Source organism: Peromyscus maniculatus, chromosome 7 (assembly GCF_049852395.1).
Source record: "Peromyscus maniculatus bairdii isolate BWxNUB_F1_BW_parent chromosome 7, HU_Pman_BW_mat_3.1, whole genome shotgun sequence".
Classification (NCBI taxonomy): Eukaryota; Metazoa; Chordata; class Mammalia; order Rodentia; family Cricetidae; genus Peromyscus; species Peromyscus maniculatus.
In genome coordinates, this window is record NC_134858.1 from 53,913,574 (window position 1) to 53,938,817 (window position 25,244).

Here is a 25,244-nt window from a genome sequence, read left to right on the forward strand (position 1 = left end):
CAATTAAGAAATGTTCCGCAGACTTGCCTACAGGCCAGCCTTTCTTGTCTTGCTCCCTACAGGCCAATCTTGTAGAGGCATTTTCTCAATTAAGAGTCCCTCTCCCCAGACATGTCTAGGTTTATGTCAACCTGACAAAAACCGACCAGCAAAGGCAGTAAATCATTAACACTGGCCCAATAAATGATGCTTGTACTTGGGCCACTGGATTGGCTGCCAGCAGAGCAGCCCAGAGCAAGGTTCTGGGGCTTCCACTGCCCCAGAGTTCCCAACTCTGAAAACAGTGTCCAATCCTGACCAAACTGATCTCACCCAGCCCAGACTCCTCAGTCACCACCCACCACCCACACAAGCACTGTCTGTTTCTCACGTCTACATCCAACGCTCAGGCCACCCTTGGGCATGATCCACTCCATCCCTCCTGGAGACCTGGACCAGCCATACTTTGAGAACACGGCTTCCCCCTGCTCCAATCCCCACACTGACTGTGTGCATTCTCTTTACACTGTGTGCATCCTCTCCCACAGAGGAGGGCACACACCAGATCCTTCACTCTCTAGCGTAGGAAGCGGGATGCAGGAAACCTTTCTCAGTGAACTGTGCTTCTGAGCAGGGCTGACCACCTCCCTTTCTACTCATGTCTACACAGAGACATGTAAGGAGCTAGAGGAGCAGGCTAGAGAGCTGGGTTTGAACCAAGTACCTGCACTCAAACAGATAAACTGAGGCAAACAGGTCGCTAGGCTGTGAGGAGCCTCCCTTGGAGTAATACACAGGCTTGGACTTGAGGCCAGATGAAGAAGGAATCAAGCTTCCCAAGTAGAAACAGCAGCAGAAGGCTCAGGCAGATCCAGAGTCCACCCAAGCAGGGATGCTGAGACTGTCGCTGAAGGTCCGGAGCCCAGGGATAAGGCTGCCCTAGCAGACACCCTGCCTGCCCAGTTGATGAAGGATGGTGCTGCTGAGGGCCGAAGTGCCCTCCCCTCTCACAGTACACATTAGGAATTATTTCTCTCTGGAGCAAATGATTTGTTACAATATCCACCGAGTGCCTTTCCCGGCTGGGCACCCTCCCATACATCCTGGATTAATCCCGGAAGTCACTCCATTCATTTAGGCCATACCTAAGTATGCCTCCTCTTTTATTAGGGAAATTTTTCATTGTCTTGAGGAGCTCATAGGTTTTAATTTGGTGCAGATATTTTACAGCCTCCCTCAGTGGCTCGAGGCACAAGTAGGCTTGTGCCTGAAAAGACCTTCTGGGTCCCAAAAGTCTGGCAGGGGAGCATCAGATTCCAGGGAGGTTAGCAGAGCATAGCCCCTTCCTCCAGGGACCAGGAACTCAGCCCTTGGTGCTGTGTGACATTGGGTCACCCTTTAACTTCCCTGATAGGTGAATCCAAGGAAGACTACATTAGCTGGGTGCTGAGGCACTGAGCTTACCCAGGGAAGTCTAGGGATCACCAGCATCAGGGACCAGTGCAAAAGAATGGTGATTCAAGTTCAGACGGAAGAGCACGGTCCAGGGCAGGCAAAGCACTGGCCACTCAAAGCCTAGTTCCAAACTCTTTAGACTGTGCTTGAGAGCCCACCAAGGTCCAGACCGCTGTGCAAATCCCACAGGCCAGTCGGAGAGGTTTGCCCAGGGCCTGGCTGTCAGGCAGAAGTGCCCAGGAAGGTGAGACTCTGGGGTTCCCAGCCTACCATAGACTCTTCCCACCTCACCCTCCGGTAACCCTCAAACAGCCTAGCCCTTGGTTCCTTTGCTCTGGATGATGGTCACCCCTCAGGCTAACTCCCACAGGCACAACTTGCCATGAAAAGCTGTCGTGACTTTCCTCCCAGCCCTGACAGGAGAGCTTCCTGCCCACTACCTGAAGCCTTGAAGTCTGGCTGTTCACCAGCCCTGAATGACTCCTTGACCCTCCCCTCAGGTTGACTCTGTGCTGGATCTAGGCTATGTGCCTGCCCCCCATCCTATGTTAAGAGATCCCCCCAGTGCTTAGGCCTCCCCAGCAGGGTTCTGATCTGTCAGTCTCCCCATTTCCACCACTTTCTCCCTTCACTGCTGCCCTGGGGCAACTCATACTTTGCCCCAGGCTTACTCATAACAGCCAGATCTTTGCTCACACTGCTCCCAATCAGGCAGGCTGTCTGCCAGCCCCCTGGCTCCCCAGCTTCCCACAGTCCTCTTGAACCCCAAGGACCAGACTCCACCTGGGAGTGCTCCCTGACTTCCAAGCCCTAGCTGCTTCTTTTCATTGAGGCTCATAGCAGTTCTCTTTGATCCTGTGAATGTCAGGCTATTAACAGAGGTTAGGACTGTGGCACCCACTCATTCTGTGACAGGTGAGCCCAGGCAAAGCCACGGGGTACTCAAGAAAATGTAGCTCATTAAATGACTCAGACTCAGTCCTCAGGGAGGACTCCCACTGAGGGAGTATAATACTTCCCTGGAGGAGGTGTTATTGTGCCCATTGTGCAGATGAGAAAAATGAGGATATGTGAATCTCTTGCCCAAGCAGCAGACCTGGGGATGCAACCCATTCCACCAATCAGTGCTCTTAGGGTGCTGTCTATTCGTGTCTCTGTTCCACAAACAAGTACCCAACCAGCCCCGTGTCCAGCACAACCAGATGTGCTAGTTCCTCTGACTCTCACCACACCTGGGGGAGGGGGGCTATCTGTGACACCCAAGAGAGAACAGAGGTCCACAGAGGCTGGGTCACTCACTCAAAGCCACACAGCAACCCAGGCTGGGATTTGAATGTAAATTCCCTCAGCTCCCAGCTGGCTGAGAGCTGCTGATCAGGACTCCCCAACCCCCCTCGGGGGTCTCTGTAGGACCTGCCATGCCTGGCGCTGCTGGCCTCCCCTCCCCCAGGACTCCCAAGAGCGCCTCATGGTTGGTTGACCTTTTGGAGGGCCAGGCTTTCACAGTTCTGGGTGTTTACACAGTCAGCCCGGCTATGACAGGAAAGTAGGACACACCGAGGAGGGAGGGGGTACGGCAGGTGTGGGCTGCAAACGCTCCCGCCACCTTCTTTCCACATGGCCTGAACAGAGGAGCCGCCGTGACACAGGCTCCCCGAGTGACCTTGGCAACCACTGGGAACAGTAGCCTTGGACTTGAGGTAAAGGCCTAGACTGCCCACTGACAGGAGGGGACATAGCCAACCTTTCCTACAGCCTCTCACGGCTCGGGGACTTGGAGGACCCCAGGAGACACGGAATGAGAGAACTCTAGCAAGAACCCCTCTGAACTGAGGGCCACTTCATCTGTGAATGGGGTGCTCATCACTCTCCCCCAAACATCATGGAGGCAGAAGGAGCCAGTGGGGACCCAGCAGGTCTGAGGCTACGCCAGCTCTGGAGCACACAATAAATAGTCAGATTCCAGATGGACAAATGCTAGAATCTTCCAGAAAGCCAGCTGGGTAGCACTGGGTGTGAGTGCTAGGCTACCACCCAACAAACAACAACAAAACCTCACCCGCATGTCACCAGGAAAGCCAGGGTAGCAGGTGTGTCTTCGTACCAGGGACCATGGGCCCTCAGAAGCCAAGAAAATGGTCCAGGCCTTCTCCCATTTGTACCCTGCCCCAAGGGAAGCTCCTAACGGCGACCCTTGGCTCTCTGTGCTCCCCCAAGCTCAGCCAGGGCTCTGGGTGGGGTTAGGACAAAGGGATCCCATGCATCACGTGGACAACACTGAACATCAAGCAAGGATAAGAAACAGCCGACAGGGGAAAGCCTTGGGCTGCCTCAGTGCAGGGTGAGCTGTGAGGGACGGGACCCTAGTGGAGGCCACGGGCCTGTGGGCTGGAAGCTGGAGGCCAGAGGTGGCTTACTAGCTACATGGAATGGGGGCCCCCCAGCCCATCGCACAGTCTGGCCTGGGCCTCGGCCAGGCGCCCTCTTCAGCTGTCCTTCCAAGCAGCTCCGCGGCTCTCCAAGCCCAGGCGGCCTTTCACCACGCAGAAGAGCCTCTTGACTGAAAGGCCTCTGAGGCGCCTCGCCGCTGTGTGTCCCTTAATTGGGAAACTGTTAACTCCTTCAAGAGGAATTTTAATTCAGCTCCCCTCGACTGAAGGTTGGCGAACCTAAGTGCCAGCAAGCACCATGCAGACCCCTTCCCTAAACCTCGATCTGCCTGGGGTGGGGTGGGGTGGGGGGATGGAGGGGGGCGGACAGCATGTTGCTAGGCCACTTGCACAGTGCCGGGCCCCATGACTTCCAGGCTTTCCACCCCACTTCTGGTGCAGCATGCCTGTTCCGTGCTCTAAGGATAGCTCTGCCCTGTCTTTCCCTGACCCACCACATCTGCTAGGACTCCCCCGGGAGCAACCGGGAGCCTCTCACAGCCTCTCCCACACTTGCCTGGAACTGAGCCCCTCCAGGCACACTTGCTGAGCATTTACTATGTGCCAGCCCTTTATATGCATCAGACCAACCACTTCATCTGCACAAGGCAGATGCCATTATTAGTCCCCATTTGCTGGTAACAAGACTGAGGCCCATCCAGACAAAGTAAATTGCCTCAGTTCATACCCCATTTGGGAGTGGCAGAGCTTGGAATGGATTCTGCACTGCCAGTTCCAGAGCAGATACAACTTTTTTGTTTCCCCTAACTTAATTTCTTTATTGATTATTTGGGAATTTCACATCATACACCCCAATTCCACTCATTTCCCAGTCCCTCTATATCTGCCCTTCACCCTGTAGCATCCTCCCACCAAAGGAAATTTTTAAAAAAAGAAAATGAAAACCAAATCAAAACAGACACTCAAACAAAAATCACTTTGCTACTCTGTCTTTCCTGCCTCTGCAACACCTCTTCATTCGTCTTAGTGGCACTGGGAGCCGCAGTGTGTCCCACAGTGTACCCTTTTGTCCTATCAGCTTTACCTGCAAGTGTTAATCCTGTGAGTCACTGGTCTGGTTCAAACCCTCTGGTTTCTGATCCACCATCACCATGGGACCCTCACGGACACTCCTCTCAGACATCCCGCAGCCACCCCCCAATCATGGAGGTCCTGCGGGTATCATTCCAAAGGACCAGTCCTTTCACATGCTCCAGTAGGTCATAGATGGGGTAGATGTTAGGGTGGGCCACCCCAAGGTCCCGGATGTGGGCCTGGGTGGTAGCTGAGCTGGTCAGACATGGCAGCTGGGGCTACCCCCCCTCGGGCTTGGGGCAGAGCTAGCTCTCCCACACTAGTGGTAAGGGGTGGGGCCCGCTCTCCAGAGTGCAGAGGGCCAGCTCTCCTCTTCCCAGGTCACTGCGGCCAGCTCTCCCATGAGAGTTGGGGCCAGCTCTCTTGTTACAGTGTCCAGAGAGGGGCAAGGCCAGTGAAGGGTGCGTCCAGCTCAGCTTGACCCTCAGATTTCATCATACATGATTCTTATGCCCCCCTGTGGTAACAGGGGCCACAGACATCAACACGGACCCCAGCTGCAACAGGACCACAGACCCAGACATGGCCCTTGGCAGCAGCTCAGGCCTGATGTCACCATGGCCCTACGGCAGTTCAGGTCACCCAGATCAGTACGGTCCTGGCAACAGCATGGCTCTTGGACACCAATATGGTCTCAGGTGGCTGACTAGACCCCAGGCATCCAAAGAGCCCTTAGTGGTAACAGGAGCCATGATGTCAACTCAGACCCTGGCTGCTGTAGAGACATGGACCCAGACATGTCCCCCCAGTGGCAGCTTAGGCCTAGAGGACACCTGGGTGACAGCACAGGCCATTCAGATCAGCATGGCTCTGGTGGTGGCATGGCCCTTGGACACCAACAAGGCCACAGGTTGTGACCCAGACCCTGTGCATCTGTGTGGCCTTTGGTGGCAGCACAGGCCATGGACTTCAACACAGACCCCACTGCAGTAGGACCATGGACCCAGACATGGCCTTAGCAGCAGCTCAGGCCCAATATCAGCAGGTACAATTTGTAACTGTCACCTATGACCGCCTGCCTACCCATGGCTGTGAGCCTCACCCTGGGGGGCCATAATCACTTCATCTCTGTGTCCCTGGGTACAGCCCATCCTAGCCTACAGGCGTGTTTCATAAATGTTTGCGGAGTGAGTAATTGAAAGGTGAACAAAACCAAACACTTGGCCAGGTACTCCTCCTTTGAGCTTAACCTCACCTCTGACAAAAACAAGCTGCAGAGCTGGAGAAATGGCCCCGCAGTTAAGATCACTTGGTTCTCTTGCCGGGGACTGGGGTTTGGTTCCCAGCATCCCCACTGCAGCCTACAACCATTCATAACTCTGCCTCGTCCATGTTGGGACTATCCGCTGCTGTGTATATCAGATTGTCAGTCCCCTGCTGGTCCGGGCAGACAGTGGCACAAGGAACCCAGGCAGGAGGATCCAGATTTTGAAGCCAGCCTTAACTTTCTATCAAGACCCTGTCATGAGAGCTGGGGATCCAGTTCAGGAGTTGGTCACTGGCCTGGTGCACACAAAGCCTTGGTTTCCATTCCCAGCACCCAAACACATACACGTTGAAACTGTAACCCCTAAATAAGTTCAAACTGTGACCATGCCCTTGTTTGGAAAGTGGGATTAGCTAATTGGGAACGCAATTAGCAACTAGCTAATTAGGATGAGGTCACCCACGAGTAGGACGGCCCTTAACTCAATAGAAGTGTTTGACAAAATAAAAAATATGGGCCAGTAAGATGTCCCGGTGGGTAAAGGTGCCCGCTGCTGATCCTACTGACCTAACTGACCTCCAGGTGGGCGAGGGAGAGACTCTGCTTCGGCAAATTGTCCTCTGACCTCCACATGTGTTCTGTGGCACACAAAGTAAACAAGTACAATCTAATTAAAAACAACTGTTGATCACACACCTTTTTAAAAATAGGAAGATCCAAACTAAATCAACTAAATGGTGTTTGTTTGTTTGTTTTGTTTTGTTTTTTTGTAGAGTGATTTTGCAACACTGCACCCAGGGAGACACCATGTGAAGAGACAGAAGGGAGCCAGGCAGAGGCCTGGCCCAGGTCCTCCTGCACAGCCCTCTGGCCTCCAGAGCAATGCCGCACTACCCTCCTGATGTTTAAGCCACACAGGTATGGAGTTCTGGTGTGCACCTACTAATACCCACACACTTGGGCTTCGGAGCTAACCTGACTCCTCATGGGTCGTGTGGCCTTGACAGGCTACTACCTTCTCTAACCCCGAGCTTGCTCAGGCCATCCCAGGACACTGCACACAGCAGGTTCTCCATAATGTCTGGATGAAGGGGCCAACAGCATCCCTCTTCCCTATGGCTGTGATATGAACGTAGTGAGCTGGAGGATGGGCTGTGCTCTGGAGACACTGAATCCCCAGACACACAGCCGTAAGAGACGCGCATCTCAGGACCCTGTGCTGCTCCCTGAGTAAGCAGGCAGAGGTGCAGGGAGGGAATACCATGTCCATCAAGCCTAAGACACGGCCGAGTCCTCTGCAGGAGATGAGCCCCCACTGGGCTCTGAGATGGGAGAGGAGACTCCTGATGCCAAGTGCATCCTCTGTCCCATGGAGCCCAGACCCACTGTGAACTTGAGGGAGGCAGATTCAGCTCAGTCGGCAGAGGAAAGAGCCTCACCAGGGCTGTTCCAGGGCCTGGACAGAGTGACGTCATCAGCCTTGTAGCTGTGCAAGGAAAGGTCAGAGGGACACCCGTTCTCCTGTGGCATGAGCCTGATTTGGGCCAAAGAGTCCCAACCTGAACAATCATTAAGAGGTGACTGGGGGGCTAAGGAGGTAGCTCAGTTGGGAAAGTGTTCATCTCATGCATAAGAACCTGAATTCAATCCTCAGGCCCAAAAAAAATTTTTTTTTATTAAAAACTAAAGTGGTGGCATGAGCTTCATAACATCAGTTTTGGGGAGGGAGACAGACAGCCTCTGGAGCTTGGTGGCCAGCCTGTCTAACCTATCAACAAGCTCCAGGACAATGAGAGAACCTGTCTCAAAATACAAGGTGGGTTACCTGGGTAACCACATCCAAGGTTGACCTTTGGCCTACACACACACATATACACACACACACACACACACACACACACACAGTGCCTGGGCCTTCTTAATCATCTACATCCTTGGGTCTCCCTACCAACTCCAGATCAAGAGGTCTGGGTGGGCCTCAGAGGACCCCTGTCTCTAACTTCCCTGGGTGTCTGTGATGGTTTGAATGAGGTATTTCCCACAATCTCAGGCATTTTAATGTTTGATCACCAGTTGGTGGAGCTGTTTGGGAAGGCTTAGGAGGTGTGGCCTTGTTGGAGGAAGTATGTCACCAGAAGCAAGCTTTTTGTTTGTTTGTTTGGTTGTTTTGTTTTGTTTTTTGAGACAGGTTTTTTTTCTGTGCAGCCTTGGCTGTCCTGGAACTCACTCTGTAGACCAGGCTGGCTCCAGACTCACTAAGATCCGCCTGCCTCTGCCTCCCAAGTGCTGGGATTAAAGGTGTGCGCCACCACCGCCCAGCTGGAAGCAAGCTTTGAGAGATGAAAGACTCATGTCATTTCGGTTTTGAACTGTCTGCTTCCTGCTTAGGGTTCCAGAAACATGTTCTCAGCCTCTGCTCCTGTTGTATGCCACCTCCCTGCCATTATGGATTCCTCTCCTCCTGGAACCACAAGCCGAATAAGCCCTCCCTCCTGCAAGTCACCTCATTCATGGGGTTTTGTCAGCGCAATAGGAAAGTAAGTCGCGCAGTGTCCTGATGCAGAGCAGGGCTGAGGCACCCCAGCCCCCAGAGTTCCATGGCTTGGGAAGGGCTTTGACAGTGATGCATGGAGTGGGAACAGCGTACAGACAGGAGACAAGGGGAACAAGAGAATGAGGATGCCGGGTGGTGGTGGCGCACGCCTTTAATCCCAGCACTCGGGAGGCAGAGCCTGGCGGATCTCTGTGAGTTCGAGGCCAGCCTGGGCTACCAAGTGAGCTCTAGGAAAGGCGCAAAGCTACACAGAGAAACCCTGTCTCGAAAAACCAAAAAAAAAAAAAAAAAAAAAAAAAAAAGAGAATGAGGACAGCGAGATGAAAACAAGCTCAAGATGATGGCATTGACAAGATGTTGCAACAGGTTAGGTTAGCTCACCACACACCCTCAGGTCTGGGGAGTACCAGCCGGCTGGCTAGTGAAAGGGGCCAAGAAGTAGTCGTGTCAGGGAGGGCATCTTCGAGAGGCGAGACTTAGCTAGCTGTGAGGAAATCATGCTAGAAGGAGGTGATGTGAAGTGAGACTGAGCTTGGGTGAGGCAGGTCACCTCTTGGAAAGAAGATGGGTACAGCGGATGGGCTTAGCCAGACCACGGCAGAATTAGCAGGATAAGGCCTTGGCACAGGGAACTACGGCAGCTTCCTGAGAAGCATGACCTGAAGGAAGGCCAGTTAGTGAGGCTTAGAGGAGAGTCTGCACCCGTTTCAGTCCTACCACATGTGGCTCTCTTTCGGGGAGGGAAGGATAATAGAATTGAGCCTAGTATCAGCAGTCAGCACACCTCCCTGCCCTGACAAAGGTCACAGAAGGTACCCAGTATTAGGTCCCGGGGAGGAGTGGCCGGGAAGGTGAGCTGGCAGAATTTCTCGGGACTGTAAATCCGGAGGCCCAATCCCTCATCTACAGAGCCGCAGTAAAAGGGCAGGCTGTCGCTAGGGAGCCCTCAGGGCGGGGTTCGTGTTGGGCAGTTAGCCCCAGATTCCTCTCTATGTGTTCTAGCCCAGGCTTTGAGGCTTCCCCAGCCACCTGGATCCTGACAGTAGCCATGTGTCTACATGTGCAGCCTCGTCCCTTTCCAGCTACATTCACGGGTCTGCCCTGCCTGCCCCCAGCCCTAAAACACCCATCCTCCAAACGGGATTCCTGTCTTCTCCTCCAAGCCTACCTGAGTAAGCTGTACCTACCACACACACCCCCAAACTCTGCTCTCTTATACCCTACAGCCACCCTGAAGATGCCCCTTCAAAAGCCCCCAGGTTAAGCTTGCCATCGTGTCTAAATTGGGGATGGGGTCTTCAGACTTGCCTTCCAGCTTCTGTGGCCCATCCACCTTGTCTCTACCAGTGATCCAGAGCCTAGGAGACATGAGTCGCCTCCATGGTGACCTCAGGCCTTTGCTCTCCTCCCTCAAAGGAGCCTCCGCCATGGGTCCCATGCCAGCCAGCCAGCATTGGAAGCCCCCATCTTGTGTTTACCGTCTTGCTAGCCTTACCTGTCTCCATAAAACACATTACTCCCTGGCCTGACTGCTGAACAGCTCTAGACCTCCCTGCCTGTCCTGTTTGAAGGTCAGTTCCGTGAGGGTATGGATTTATCTGACATGTCCCTCGTAGGGACACATGGTTCTCCAGATGTGGTGTTGGGCACACAGAGCCGTACCTAGCAGTGGGTATTTAGCAAGTGAGGAGAATGAGAAATGAATGAACCACGGAGCCACTGATGACACCAGGGAACACACGTGGAACATCTAGTGTATACCATGTAAGGATACATGTGTGTGTGACTCAGGAGATATTCTGTCCTGAGAAGCCCCACACACACATACCCATGGGCAGTTCCAGCCTCTATGGGAGCAGGACCTAGTCCAGCAGCACCACCCAGGTGTCAGGGAAATTACCCCTGGCTCTCCTGGGTCCCCACCCTGAGCCACCATCCCTGAGACAACAAGGAAAGGCCCATTTGAGCAGGCATGCTCTTTCAAGCAAGAGCCAGGAAATGCATGCTTCCTAAAAGGAAGAGACCTGGTCAGGGCTTCCCCAAGTCCATAGCGCTCCACGGAAACATCACAGGTCCCATTGTACTGAGAGCTGTGAGGCCTCTCTCTCACCTGGGACCCATCCATGCCTGCACTTCCTCCAGCTTGCTAGAGGACAGCCTGCTGTCCCTTCCCAAACACGGGAGCACTTCCAGAAGTGACGAGGAGGCAGGAGAGGGAAAGGAAAAATCTGGGCTTCTTCAGGATGTCAGGGTTCCCTACGCCAGGCGCCTGCCCCTCGGCACAGCGGAACAAAGTCTTCCCAGCTGAGCCAGCCACCTTCCCAGCAACCCCGGCCCAAACACAAGCCCAGTGCCCAGCCTCCACAGTGCTGCTCAGCCTGCCCTCCCTCCCCGCTCAGCCCTTTCCCGCCGTCATTGCTCTCCGCGTCCTTCTCTGTTCACCGAGGTTTTATCACAGCGACAAAACACTGGAAACCATCAACATACGCAACGGAGAACTAGTTAAATGGGACACGGCAACACAGGCCGGAACATTATGCTGCCATTAAAAATCACATTATAGAAGAGTATTTAATGATGGGAAAATGATCTTGGTGTAGTATTAAGTGTAAAAGGCAGGTTAGAAAACAGTAAGTACAGCTTGATCCCAATTATGTCATAAATACATATTTTGTAGAAGACTGACGGGCAAAACACCCAAGTGCTTGCATTTTTCTACTGAGAACACACATTACATTTTATAACCAGAAAAATAGATGGTTTTTAAAGGACCCTACAGGCTTCCAGCCTTGGCCTGGAATCATCTCCTTCAGCCAGCCCCGCCAGCCACCAGCTGAGCCCAGCTCCCCTAGCCCTGTACTTCCTGGAGTGATCCCCTGTTGCGCCCGTCACCGCTGCTACCCATAGGGTGGGGGGTGGGGGTGCAGCAGCCTCCTGGCCAGGATGAGGCAGAACCCAGACCACTATGCCCCATCATCCAGGCACCACAAAGAACCCTGACCTCGGCCTCTTGCCCGTTACCTCACTAACACAGGTGACCAACCCGCCCAGGACCAGCCAGTTACCAGGGCTGTTTTGATGGGTTAAGTGGACTTCAGAGTGACGCCTAGTGTCGGGGGGAGAAAAATGGGGTGTGCTCCCTGCCAAGTCACACACATACACTGCCCCCCAGGCCCAGGAAGGGGTCTTCTGAGCGCACAGTCCCACTGAGTCGAGAAAGGAGGACAGCATGGTCTAGCCTGTACCACCATTCCTACTTAGCAAAGTAGCAGCTGTAGCCCTCTCTCATTGGCTCAGACACAGGAGTAAGGTGACTTTATCTGTCACAGCCAAGCCATGGTCAAGCCAAGCAGCATCCTTTCCTGTCCCTTCCACTGCCCTCCCATCCCATCAGTGACACCACCACTTCCACACATTCCCTCACAGGGGACGCGGGAGGGGAGGGCCTGTCGCCTCCCACACTGTGCGTGCCCAGCTCCCCGTGATATAGAGCAAGAGGCCATCTGCTCCGTTCACACAAAGCCAAGGTCAGCTAGCTGACAGTGCTTGTCGCAAACACATACACCTAGGATCTGAGCCTTGTCCTGCCCTGAAGGTGTCTGGACCCAAATGTCGACGGTGGAGCCCCATTAACTCCGCACATCGGAGCCGAGGCCGGCCTCTTGACAGTTTCTTGGACACTGACTCTCTCCGTGCACACGTTCCCACTCCCTCCTGACCTGGAGTCGGGCACACATTTGGTCAACGATGTGACAGCAATAAGGACAGAGAGCGTCAGCTTGCCTTTAGACACACACACACACACACACACACACACACACACACACACACACACACACACACACCGCCCAGGCCAAATGGGAACCTATTAGCCACTGCTGTCAGTGAAACCATGTGGTTGGGACAAGTGCCCCAGGCTTCTGAGCTGGCTGTGGACCAGGACTGGCCACAGCAAGGGCGACTGGGATTTGATTTCAGAGGACAGGGACAGATGGAAGTATGTTGAAAGAGGGCCCTGAGACCGTCCTCCCTGGAAGCCCCACTGACCCACAAATGGCCTCTTACCTGTGACTGGGTAGTGTTGGGCGCAGCTGGGCTGGGATCAGCCTGGGTCTGGCTCAGTGGGCTTTTTTACCCATAGGCACCAGCACCTCAGGGCCTGTGGATACAGGAGGCTGTGGGGAGAAACAGGAGGCGGCTGTCAGTCAGGACGGGCAGGGAGGTATGAGGGGGAAACATGCAAAAGGGTTTGTGTCTACCCAGCTGGGCAAGTAACACTGTATACACACACATACACACACACACACACACACACACACACACTCACACGCATGCACGCGCGCACACACACACACACACACTCACACGCATGCACGCGCGCGCACACACACGCACGCACGCACGCACACACACACACACATGCACACATGCATGCGTGCACACACACACACACACACGCACGCACGCATGCGCACACGCACATGCACATGCACTAGCACATGCACACACACACACACACTTTGTACTCAAAGGCATATGTACACTTGCATGCTCCTGCCACCAGCTGGAGCAGCGAGGCTCTGGGAGCTTGGGTCTTTGGCTGCTTGTCTCCAAACGGGACCTGTGATCTTGGGACAGTCCAGTCTCTAAGCCTCACTTCTCTCATCCATGCAATAAGGGTTTCCCCTTCTGCCAGGACTGCAATAGACTAGCAGGGACACAGGGCCCAGAGGACAGCGGGTGTCCATCAACACCACTACTGGCCTCCTCCCCGGCCGCTAGGTGCTAAGACAGTCTCCAGGCTAAAGTCAGAGAACAGTTAGCGGAGCCCAGGATGCCTCTCCCAGGGTCTGATCCCCACCTGACCTGTCCCCAGAGAGCCCTGTGGTTCCCACTCATGTTCTCCCCCTCTTACTCCCTCTTCAAGCATTCTCCAAAGGCTCCCAGACTGGAGCAGGAAGGATGCTGGAATGTCCAGCCTGAGGTCTCTGGTATGTGATGCTATCAGAAGGCCAGAAACAAGGCAGGTGCTCCCAGCTCCCCCAGTTCAAGACCCCGTGGCCCTGAACAGAGTTTTTTGTTTGTTTGTTTGTTTGTTTGTTTGTTTGTTTTTTATCTCTACCTCAGTTTCTTCAACCTCTCAAAGTCCTCAATCCCTTTCTGAGTTACCACCAAGGGGTCTCAATCAGATCTGTGTTTCTCAGGGTGTGAGACACACGTCCAGGTGGCATGAGGGATTTAGACGGTATGCAAACATTTTTATTCCCATTGGTTTGTGTTTGTTTTTCTGTGTACTAGAGAAAAAACATGACAGGCACGATTTCACGGATGTGTAACTCAGGGAGCACCGTGATAACGCACCTTCAAACAGGAGTCCACAAAGGGCAAAGGTCATGGGGAAATGAAGGTGGGGAGGTGCCTAGAAAGCCTGCTCTGCCCCAGCAGCCTCCACCCACTTCTCCTGGGGCCAGGTCCTGAGTTCTCTGGTTTTTCTATGTGGGACCATCCAGCACTGGCCTGCCTGATCACCAGAGCCTCTCACAGACCTTTAAGACCTGATGAATGGAAGGATGAGCAGATGGGGCCCCAAGGTGGTTGATGCAGTGAGGGCAGGAAATGGCAAAGGCTCAGAGTCCCTCCCAGAGTCTGTGCTCTAGGAATCTACGGTGTCAGTGAAATGTCTAGCTGTGTTGCAGGTGAGAGGGTGGGATCTGGAGGGTGAGGTCTTCGTGCCTCCTGGGCTACAGGTTCTCTTAGAAAGGGGCAGAGAAGTAGGTGTCAAGCAAGATCCTGACTACAGCAAAAGGACCAGACAAGAAAGGATCCACTGGCCCCACAGCCCTCCATCCCTAAACTGTGTCCCAGTTCAGATGGTCCTAATGGTGTCGTCTCCCAATGGCCAAAGATCCTGGAGATCAAGACAGAACACAGTGGTGCCAGGTTGGCACAGGTGGGTAGCCAGAACCTGGATGACTCATCAAGCCTGGGTCCCCTAAGCCAGGTCCAGCCAAGCAGGAGTACCCTCAATGGCTGCCCAAGCTGGCTCCCAGTAGACTGGCATGAGCCAGTCAGGCCCAGGCCAACACGGACAGCCGTGTCCCTGGCAGGCCTCCAGACCACCTGGCTGGCAGCCCTGAGCCCAAGTCTACCAGAGCCGAGCGGCCAAGCCATGCTCATGAGTGCTTCTCAAGCCCCCACTGCCATGCTCCCAGACAATGAATGGGTCTCCGGCTCCCTTCCCCCAACCCTATTTGAAGCTCCTGCTCTCCTCAGAGGCATCACAAGAAGTTGCTATGGAAATGGGACCACAGGCAGAGCATGACAATGATTTGGGGCAGGACGGAGCTGCAGTGGGAGCCAGCGCTCTCCTGGACACGAGGCCTGCCCATGTGCCGAGTCCCAGGAAGGATGAGAGAGCTCCGCTAAGGAGGACCGAGGGACCGGAGCAAGGGCAGGGCTTCCTTCCAACCTGCCCTGCTGGCTCCTTGCCCCTCAGCAGAGCATAGGGAGGCCTGAAAATCCAATGCCCGTGTGGCAGGAATTGGAGGAGACTGCCGAAGCGGCTTCAGCCCTGGGGGAAGGAAGGTGGATGCTGCAAGCCGACAGCATGTCACCGAAGTTACGTTCCTGTTCTGGGAGACACCCCACAGAACTGGAGTCTGAGACGCTTAGTCCCATCACACAGACTGGAGACTGACAGCTACAAGGGCTGGCTTCCCCCCCCCCCCAGCAAGTCAGCCCTCGAGCCAACCCAGAACCCCAGTCTCTTCTTCCCCAGGCCCGAACCCTCGGACAACACACTGCCTCTCATTCACTCATCTTCCCGCTCACTTACACGCCTGTTAAGTGCTCACTGTGAGCCTGGTGACTGGGATAGGTGCAAAGGACAGAGGAGATACAGGGACAGGGTTGACCCATCACAACTGGAGAGATGATATCCAGATAGAAACCCAGCACCCGTGAGTCAGGGCTGGCAGCCTCAGGTTTTAGGTTATACACTTGAGCCAAGCTTCAGAGACCCCCAGCTCGCCTGACTCACCTCCCAAGCACTCTGTCCTCTACAGCCCACTGAGGCCTCATCCCCAGGAGGCTGTAGGGAGGATTTCTTCTAGTATCTTGCTATAGTTGGGAAGCCTGCATGTCTCCCACAGGCCCTTGTATTAAAGGCATGGTCCCCAGGGAGGCACTATGAGGAGGAGGAGGAGGAGGAGGAGGAAGAGGAGGAGGAGGAGGAGACGGAGCTTTTGGCCCTTAGGTCCATGGGGATGTGCTTTCATTGAAGACTGAGGCCACACCCTCTTCTGCGATAGAGGGGTGTGCTCCACACATCCTTCCATCACCACAAGCTACCCACCTCATTATAGACCTGAAGTAATGGAACCCGAAATCATGGGCCAGAACCTCTAAAACAGCAAGCTAAAATAAACCTTTGCTCTGTAAGATGGTTGTTTCTGGTATTTTGTCATAGTCATGGTGAGCTATGATCTGCAAGATGTCCCCTTTCGTACAGTATCTATCCCACCTCAGGGCAGGGGGAGGACATGGCATGTTGCTGACCAAGAAGCGGGACTTGAGTTCCACCAGTGGACAGGCAGTTGGACACTTCGTTCTCTTCAGACCTCAGGCCCAACACAACCGTACCTGGCAAATTGAAGGTGCCCAGGGGCAAATAGATGCGGAGGGAATGGAATGGAGGCTGTAGGGGAGCTCAGCAGGAGTGACAGGAGATGGACACAAGCTTTGAGCTCCTGGTATAGAAGCAGGTGCTTTCCTCGTGATTCCTAGCTTGGAAGACCTGCCAGCTCCAGGGCATCCTGCATGGGCTCTGTCTCCAGCAACAGCCATAGCCTACCTGGGCCTGTGTTACCTGCGTGGGACGAAGCCCTGAGAAGTGTCAGCTGGACTACAAGAAGCCCTGGGCTGAGAGGACAAGAGCATGAAAAAGCAGCAGGGAGAGAAGGTGAGGCCTGGTCCAAGACTATGGAAAAGAGGAAGGAGATCCCCGGAGGCTTCCTGGTGGAGGCGGAACTAGGGCTGGCTCAGAGCCTGCCCTCCAGAAGGAAGGGCAGTTCTTCAGAGAACAGGAACACAGCCTATTTGTCCATCCACACGACTTGGGCCTAGGCTGGCAAGCAGAAGGTGAGGGGGCCCGTTCCCCGACAGCTGGCACCCTGTCCCCACACCACCGAGGCGTTTCTAGTTATGGCTGCCTAATGGGGAAACAGGCGGGGCCAGAGCCCAGGACAGACAGAAGAGGGTGGGGTGATCACCCTTGAGGTGTGGAGCAAGGTAGGACGGGAGCTTCTGGGGTTTCTGCATCCCACAAATGTACTCTTGGATTTTCTTTTGTAATCAGAAAAGACCGCACTGCAGTGACCTCAGACCTGGATGGACGTGAGGAAGGACAGAGCTGAAGGGTGGACAGATGGGGACACTGCCCCCCAACTCCCACTCGAGACGGTGCTGCAGCTGCTGAGAGGAGCAGACAGCTGGGAAGGAGCCTGCACCCACAGCTTTGAGAAGATGTTTCAGCAATAAAACTCACATTTGAAATGAGACTTTGTGCATTGAGGGGAAGCCTTCCTATGCCAAACATTAAATCCAGAGGCTATAAAGTGAAAATTTGACAAATCCAACTACATAAACATGTAAAACATCTGTACAGCAGAAGACACCATAAACAATGTTAAAATGCAAGTAAGACACTGCAAGAAAATACACTAATATGCAAAGAGCCCCTACAAATCAATAAGAAAAAAAGACAAAAGAGGAAAAATTGGGAGTGAATTAGAAATCCGCAGAGGAAGAACTAAATTGGCCAATAAATGTATGAAAAGATGTTCTATCTCACTAACAATCAGGCAAATGCAAATGAAAGACACGATACCATTTTTTGCCCATCAGATTGGGAAAAATTAAAATGATTTATAACAAGCAGTGCTGGCAAGGATGATGGGAAATGAACACTCATAGGCCATGGAAGGGAGGGGAGTTGGCTTCAACACTGCGAGAGTAATTTGGCAATATTGATTAACATTTTAAACCCACATACCCTACAACCAAGTAATCCAATTTCTAGAAGCCTCTTGTACAGGAAAAAAAAAAAGTGCAGGCACACACATAAAAATACTCAAGGATGCTCATAGCAGCATTGCCAGTAAGAGTAAGACAGAAATTGGAAATGGCCTAAGCGTTTATCAATAAGGAAATATTCAAGTAAAACATGGCACATCCACGCCACAGACCACCCCGCAGCCATTCAACAGGGGGAGGCACAGCTTCACGACAACAGAGGGAATCGAGACACTACTTCAAAATAACTGTGTTTACAAGTAACAGCCTATCCACCGACGGAGAGTGGTACGCCAGGCCTCGAGGTGATCACCCTTGAGGGGTGGGGCAAGGTGGGACAGGGAGCTTCTGGGGTTTCTGCATCCCACAAATGTACTGTTGGATTTTCTTTTGTAATCAGAAAAACAAAATCAATAGCGAGCTAATGGATTTTTTTTTAATCTTGCCCAGACCCTCATATAAAATGCAGATCTAAGCAGCACTTCTCTGGCTGAGAGGCAGGCCTCCATGCTCCCACCGGGCCACAGGCGCCGACCCCCCCAGGCCCCTACTGGAACTCCAGGACCAATTTGAGACCTTGGCTGGAGAATATGGGGCCAAGATGACAGGGGCAGAAGGTCACTGCAAGTGTACAGGCCATCTAGGCTGGCTGGAGCCCAAGGCCAGGGCTCTAGCCTATGAGTGCTGGATAGGGGGTTGGGGGATTCTCTGGGGGCGGGGGATCACAGCCCTGGGGAACTCTGGGCCGAGGCTCAGAGGGAGAGGGAACCCAGAAGGCACCTTTGCAGAAGGCCAAGGGCAGAGAGTGGAGGGTAGGTGTGCTTTTCTTTACGTGGCAGAGAAGTTGGCAGAACCATGTGTGCAGGTAGAGATGGTGTTTGTACCCCGAGTAGCATGGCTGTCTATAGAGTCAGTGTGGGTCTGCTGACACTCCCTGGGTGACAGCAAAGAGGGGGTGTGTGTCTCAAGGGAAAGAAACACAAGAGGCCCTGTGTGTCTCCGGGAGTTCCCATCAATGAGAAGATTCTATGCGCACACGTTTTCTCTCCCCATTCACCCTGTGTATATGATGATGCTTTATCCCCGAGACTCCTATCTGCAGGGAGACTGGGTGGAAGAACATCTGTGTTAGGATGTATGAGTATCAGCGGGTCTGCAGGGGCCAGAAGCAGGTGGCGAACCCCAACATCCAAGCTGCAGTTCTCCCCAAGAACCCAGGCCAGTCAACTACACCTCTCCCACTGGGAACCAATCAACAAAACCAGAGGAAACCGCGTAGGAGACTGGGCTCTCTTGCAATTCTAGAAGGTTCCTCTCCCCTAAATATTTATTTACAGGACTAATAGCCCACTGACTCTCAACATACCCTCAAGGAGACAAGTTGAGTTATGTGAGGCAAGACAGAAGGGGCCAGCAGATTTGTCTGGAATGTTATTCACCACCCTAGACCAATCCACCCAACTTCATGAGCATTTTTTAAAAGACTTTAAAAATATTTTGACTCAGCATGTGTGTGTGTGTGTGTGTATGTATTTTAACTGTGTGTGGTGAATATTTTAACTCTCTCTCTCTCTCTCTCTCTCTCTCTGTGTGTGTGCGTGTGCGTGTGCGTGTGCGTGTGCGTGTGTGTGTGTGTGTGTGTGTGTACTTGAGTACAAGTGCCAGTAGAGAGCAGAAGACAGTATCACATCCCTGGGGCTGGAGTTCTAGGTGGCTGTGAGCTGCCCAACATGGGAGCTGGGAACTGAACTGGACTAGTCTGTAAGAGCAAAGCATACTCCTGAGTACTGAGCCATCTCTCTAGCCCCCTTTTGAGGGTCTTCTATCTCATCTGCAGGGGCAAGGGGCTGCATTCTACAATGAGGATCCAATCATGTGAAGACCTGATCCATGCTCTCTAGAGAAGGAGATAGCTCTCGATCCATCTCCCCGAATTCCTCACTGGACCCATTAGGCCCCTTGGAACCCATTCCCAACTGACGCTCAGACTCAAGCCTGGTCCCTGTGCCTCCCAGGTCTACTTCAGGCAGTGCTGGGGCTCTTCCTCCCTGACAGACCTGCACCTGCTGTGCCCTCGGACAGGGCTATCCTCCCTCCCTGGCCAGTTCCCAGTCCCCTTCAAGAACCTTCTCCTGCCGGGCGGTGGTGGACACACCTTTAATCCTAGCACTCGGGAGGCAGAGCCAGGTGGATCTCTGTGAGTTTGAGGCCAACCTGGGCTACAGAGTGAGTTCCAGGAAAGGTGTAAAGCTGCACAGAGAAACCCTGTCTCAAAAAAAAAAAAAAAGAAGGAGAAGAAGAAGAAAGAGGAGGAGGAGGAGGAGAAGAAGAAGGAGAAGAAGGAGAAGAAGAAGGAGAAGAAGAAGGAGAAGAAGAAGGAGAAGAAGAAGAAGAAGAAGAAGAAGAAGAAGAAGAAGAAGAAGAAGAAGAAGAAGAAGAAGAAGAAGAAGAAGAAGAAGGAGAAGAAGGAGAAGAAGAAGAAGAAGCTTCTCCTGTGGACTCAGGGGCTGGGGGCAATCCCTACCTTTGCCCAATCCTTTTCTCACTCCACTCACTATGGCTGACTTCCCAAGGGCAGGGGTAAATCTTGTTCTTGGCAGCCCAGAGCCCAGCCCAGGCCTGATACAGAGGAGGCACCAGGAACAGATGTGTATGGGATATCAGAGCATTGGTCCTGAGCTAGACACACCGTGGGCCTTCATAAGGAGGCAGGGTAGATCAGAAATGGCATGGCCTGGGCACAAATGCCTAGCTTCCTGTCCTGTGTTGGCGCGATGGTCAGCAGGCATTAACCATGACACCTAGGCAATAACTGAAACAGGAGGTCCTCACTAGGGACCCCGGGAACCTGTGAGCACTGAGACAGCACAGGGCTGGATATGAACATACGCATGTACAGAAGCACGTGGTACTGACTTTTAGATATAGGGTGTCTATAGCCCAACGTGATTATGAGCAAGCAGGAACTGAGTAAGGCTGGCCCCTCACTAAAAAGAAGCATGCAATGTCCCCCTACACATCAAGCACCAAGTACAGACAAGGTGGTACAGGTCCTGTGGCCCCAGGGTCTACACCAAGACCCCTGTGGGAGTCACGGAGAGAGTATGCAGTTCTGGACATGGAAAGGAGCTGTTCAAGGTAGGAGCAGTTTTGGCGTGCCATGAGTTTCCCTTCAAGGAAAAGAGCCAGCACCGGCTGGATGGGTCAGAGGTCAGCAAGGACTGGGAACCCCAATTTCACTTGACTCTCTGGGCCTTGGTTTTCCTGCTGAAGTCCCTGGCTACATATAGTGGTCCTTGGCAGTCCTGAGAATGTGCATGGTTGTGACTGCCCCCAACACCAGGTTGCAGGCCTGGTCTATACTGTCCATTTGGCAGAGGCCTGCATCTCTCATTCCTTAGCCTCCTGCTGCCCCAACTGGGGTAGGAGACTGGTGACCCTAGAGTGGTAAATAGCCTTACTGAGCCCCAGGCCCCTCCTGAGGGCTGCAGCCACCACCTCCCATAGTAAAAGGACAAAAGAAATGAGAGATGTGGCGAGCTTGGGCGGGACAATGGGAGCCTGGGACCAAGCAAGAATGCTCAGCAACCAGGCCAAAGCCACCTGGGCTTGGCTATCCCTTCCTCAGTTCCCTCTGACTCTTCCAGGGGCTTTCCTCAGCTCGACCTTGGTCACACTGGGAGCTGGTGACAAATCTGGACCAGGGTCCCCCTGCCGTGGCTGGACCCACTTCTGACACAAATACATCTTGCCCTTCACTGCCTCCATGCTTGCCTCGGCACTTCCTGGTCCTTCCAGAAGCAGGCAGCTAGCCTGAGCTCCAACAAACTCACTCTAACACAGGTCTGCAGGAACCCCCATTCTTCCAGCCGCCCTGTGCCCTGGGTTCCACTCCTACACAACCAGGGTACACAAGCTCCCCTTTATCCTGCTGTGACAGGCCGAGTGGTACAGTTTGCTTAAAGCCAAGAAGAGGAACTTCCTGTCCTTCATCTCCAGGCCTCAGTCTCCCCATAGTGAAGCAGGAGGATTGCCATGAAGGATGCTGTAGGGAGCCTGCCAGGTGCCAGTTCCAAACTCTGAAGAGGCGAGATGGTCACCATCCAGCAAGGACAGTGTAGCCATGCAGACGAGCCACAGCAGGGCTCCAGGCTGGAGGTGTCTGAGCCTCCTAGCGCCTCCATAGCGCCACGTCTCCGCCATGCCCTGTTACATCACACCCGCCAGAGCCACTCATTACCTGCCTGGACCCTCTAGGCTCCAAGGACCACTAGCAGCTTAAAAATAGAAACCCCAGTGTGAGAGGAGCAGTGATCAGAGATGGTGGGCAACTCCACACAAGTCCCAGAACAGCCAGATGAAGACCCCAGGCCCTTGGGGGCCACTGTGGCTCCATATATGCCTGGCCTTACCAGGGCCAACTACACACCTCTGACACGTGCACAGAGATTTGGGGACAGAGCTGAGCTTGAGTTTTCTGTTGCCGTTCCTCCGTAGCCATGGACTGTACAAACTCAGTCCCTAGAAACCAGTCCTGGCTAGCAATGGCCTGCGACTGGACAGACCTCATTGCAAACAACTTTGCCACTTGTGAACACCATCTAGCCAGGCAGGGCTCCCCAGCAAATTAAGACCAATGCCAGCCCCGGACTCATTCATATTCTGGTCCAGCTGCCCGCTTCAATATGGCTGTGAGATGCAAGGGCAGAGGCAGGCCTCTGAGAATGCCCAGCGACGACGCCTCTCTGATTCCAATTTACTCTCTATCATTAGTGCTTTTGAAAAGCCCCGCATACTCTGCAAACAGGGAAGGAACATGGTCTGGAGAAGGGAAGAGAGGAGAAGGCTGGGGACTGGAGGCCGGGGGCTCAGCAGAAGTGGTACTGGCAGCAGTCTGGGGCCCTGAACCCTGGAGCTGAAGCCCAGTGGGATCTATGCCTGCCAAGGACATTGGTCCCTGGTCTTCCATCTCACCTCAAGGGATTGTTCCAGGTCGGCTTTAGAGTCAGAGGTAAGTAGGCTTTACAAATTGTAGAGGGCTGTGCCTTCAAGAACACAGGGAAGAAACCGGTCTAGGGAAGTAGCGACCTATGAACTAGATTCACCACCAAACCAAACGACCCCACCCCAGAGCCCAGGGTAAAACCTAAGCCGCCGCCCCCCCCCTTACTGTACAGACAGCAGAGGTGAGCAGCAGAATGTGGGTACCGTATCTTAAACACCATCCCCCAGACTTAACCTCAATAGACCCCAGCTAGCATTCATATCCCACTGCCCCACTGCAGACCCAGGAGGATCCTGTCAGCACTTCTCTCCTGCTCAGAACCCTTCTATGGCTCTCCACTTCCCAAGAGGCAAAGGCAAAGCCTTCCCCAGGAGCTCAGACCCACCCGGGAAGCCTGAGCACCAGTCACACTTACGTCCTCCGAGGTCCCTTTCCCCTCTGCAGTACCACTTCTGCTGTGAAAGTTCCTCCTCCTTGGCTCCAGCTCACCTGTCAGACCCCCGACCCTCTCCAAGATGCACCCCAAGTGTTTTCCTCTACGTAGCTCTCCCTGACTCCCTGGCACATCCTACCCTGAACTGTAAGTGACTAACACAAAAACTATGCTTCTGTGGCACCCCACTATAACCTGTGGGCTCTCGGGCACAGGGGCTTTGACTAGCTCATCCGGTACATTCCCCCCGCATGGCAAAGTACCTGGACCACAGTAGGACCATTCCTCCAGGCAACCAGTCTTACTGGGCACATACCATGCATCACACTCCGCTGGGGCTGCAGCGGCTGATGACCGAGGTGTCCTTGTCCTGAAGCTGTCCCCGGCGTATGTGCTCAGAAACTGTCTACTGGAGGCCAAAGGACACACGGACGTTCTCTAATGGGGAAACTAAGGCCTGGAGAGGCAAAATGGCCACCTCTAGGTGCTCTTGCCTCCAGCTCGCTTCCCTTCTACCCCTTCTCTCGGGACTGTAGCAGCGGTGAGGGGCAACTCAAAACGAAACATTCGGGTCAAAAAGGGAAGAAAATGTGGTGGATCCCCCCACCCCACCGCCGCCCCTTTCTCCATAATGTAAAGAAAATTGCATTGCCAACCGTCACAGCTTCAAAGCAATTAGAGTTTTTGGAGGGGACTCTGGGCAGGAGCAAATGTGACAATGTGAGCGAGCGGCCAGCGCGGCAGGGTTCCAGCACCGAGCAGGGCGTGCGGTGGGGGGTGCTGAAGGCAACGATTTGGGGCAGCAGAGATGGTGGAGATAAACTATTCCCTCAGAGGGACGGTCCTGAGGGGGCCAGGGAGCCTCTCCTTCCCTCTCCCACCCTACGCTGAGGTAGGCAAAGGACCTGACGTGGTGAAGAGAGGAACCACCCTTCTGTCTGCGCCCAAGGGAGAGAAGCCCCCCAACTGGCTTCCACTCTTACCCACTTCCCACTGCCACAAGAGCCATCTCTGGAAACCCCAGACCTCCCAAATCCTGAGAACAGCCACCACTGCGGGTCTGAGGACACAGCTCCAAGTACTGCTCAACTGTGACTAACAGGTGTTCGGCAAACTCGTCCATGCTGGACCCTCAGCATGAGCCTCCAGGCCTTCGGATGGCTACATTCGTGTCCAGATCTCACTGGGCCTCTGCATTGGACCACTCCTGCCTCCCCTGTACCCTGAACCTTCCCAGGACCGTTGATGGCCTCTTTCCAAACCCGGAGCAGTTGCCTCTTCCTGTAACCTCACTTCTGTCTGCCTCGATCCACACTGAGCCCCTGCCCGGGATAGATGCAGCCTCCTTGAGGAGCAAATATTTTTCCATTCCTTTCCCTGAGTGATCTCTGCAAGGCCCTCAACCTCTCTGAGCCAACTTTCCTCACCTATTAAATAGAAATGGTAACAAGTCATAGTCCACGGGCTTGATAGGATCGGGTAAGGTAATACAAAGTACCGGGCACTATGACTAATAGGAATTCGGTAAACTCACTCTGCCTTCGTTAATGCTTGACTCTCAGGCCCCAGGATGGCCTATCGAGTCCACAGGCTCCCATGTGGCACTCAACCAATGCTCACCAGGAAGACTTGTGGCAGCTGGGAGCCAAGGGTGTAGAAAGCTGAGGAAGTCTCTGTGCACATGGAGATCTAGTGAGTGAGTATGGGTCTAGCAATACCATGGCTTAAGAAAGACTTCCTTGGGGCCATGGAGACCCTCCTTCTGAGCCCTGAGAAGTTTCTAGCACAGGAAAAGGAAGACAGATGTTCTGCCTCCTCTTTAGCCTATACCTGAAGCTTAACCTTTGATATCTCCCCTCACCCAGGCCATGGGATCCAGTCAGAAACTAACACCAAGAGAGCAGCTATTGAGGATAAAGCTGAGGGCAGAAGCCAGGCCTTATGACCCATCAGACAGCTCTAGGCTCACATCTCAACTTCCCACTGACAGGTGGGTGACCTCTCTGAGCCACAGC

At 53.6% G+C, this 25,244-nt stretch overlaps 1 protein-coding gene across 4 annotated transcripts in view; it reads right to left on the reverse strand.

The window, feature by feature from the left end:
- The window catches only part of Lingo1 (leucine rich repeat and Ig domain containing 1), a 186,934-nt gene that overhangs the window by 152,322 nt on the left and 9,368 nt on the right, over positions 1-25,244 (reverse strand). For all 4 annotated transcript variants that reach the window (XM_042280981.2, XM_042280980.2, XM_016004390.3 and 1 more), the window contains exon 2: positions 12,785-12,894. The gene's annotated coding sequence lies outside the window, so the exon portion shown is untranslated. The remainder of the gene's footprint in view (positions 1-12,784; positions 12,895-25,244) is intronic.